Genomic DNA, 205 nt, shown 5'->3' with positions numbered 1-205 from the left:
TAATCTTAAATACTGTTTTAACTTAATGTACACATTGATACATTCTTCTGGTATATCTTGTTGATACATATTTGTTCAATACTCCTACCCTAAACTGTACATGTTTAGTCAATCATTATTTAACTGTATAAGCAATTCAAAATAATAAATGGAACTAAATTTTATTATTTCTTATCACAGTGGAAATTATCAGTTGCTCTGGACT

Source organism: Carcharhinus amblyrhynchos, chromosome 17 (genome assembly GCF_965287045.1).
Source record: "Carcharhinus amblyrhynchos chromosome 17, sCarAmb.v2.hapA, whole genome shotgun sequence".
Lineage (NCBI taxonomy): Eukaryota > Metazoa > Chordata > Chondrichthyes > Carcharhiniformes > Carcharhinidae > Carcharhinus > Carcharhinus amblyrhynchos.
The sequence above is the reverse complement of the archived record's forward strand: the minus strand, read 5'-3'. Positions refer to the sequence as shown.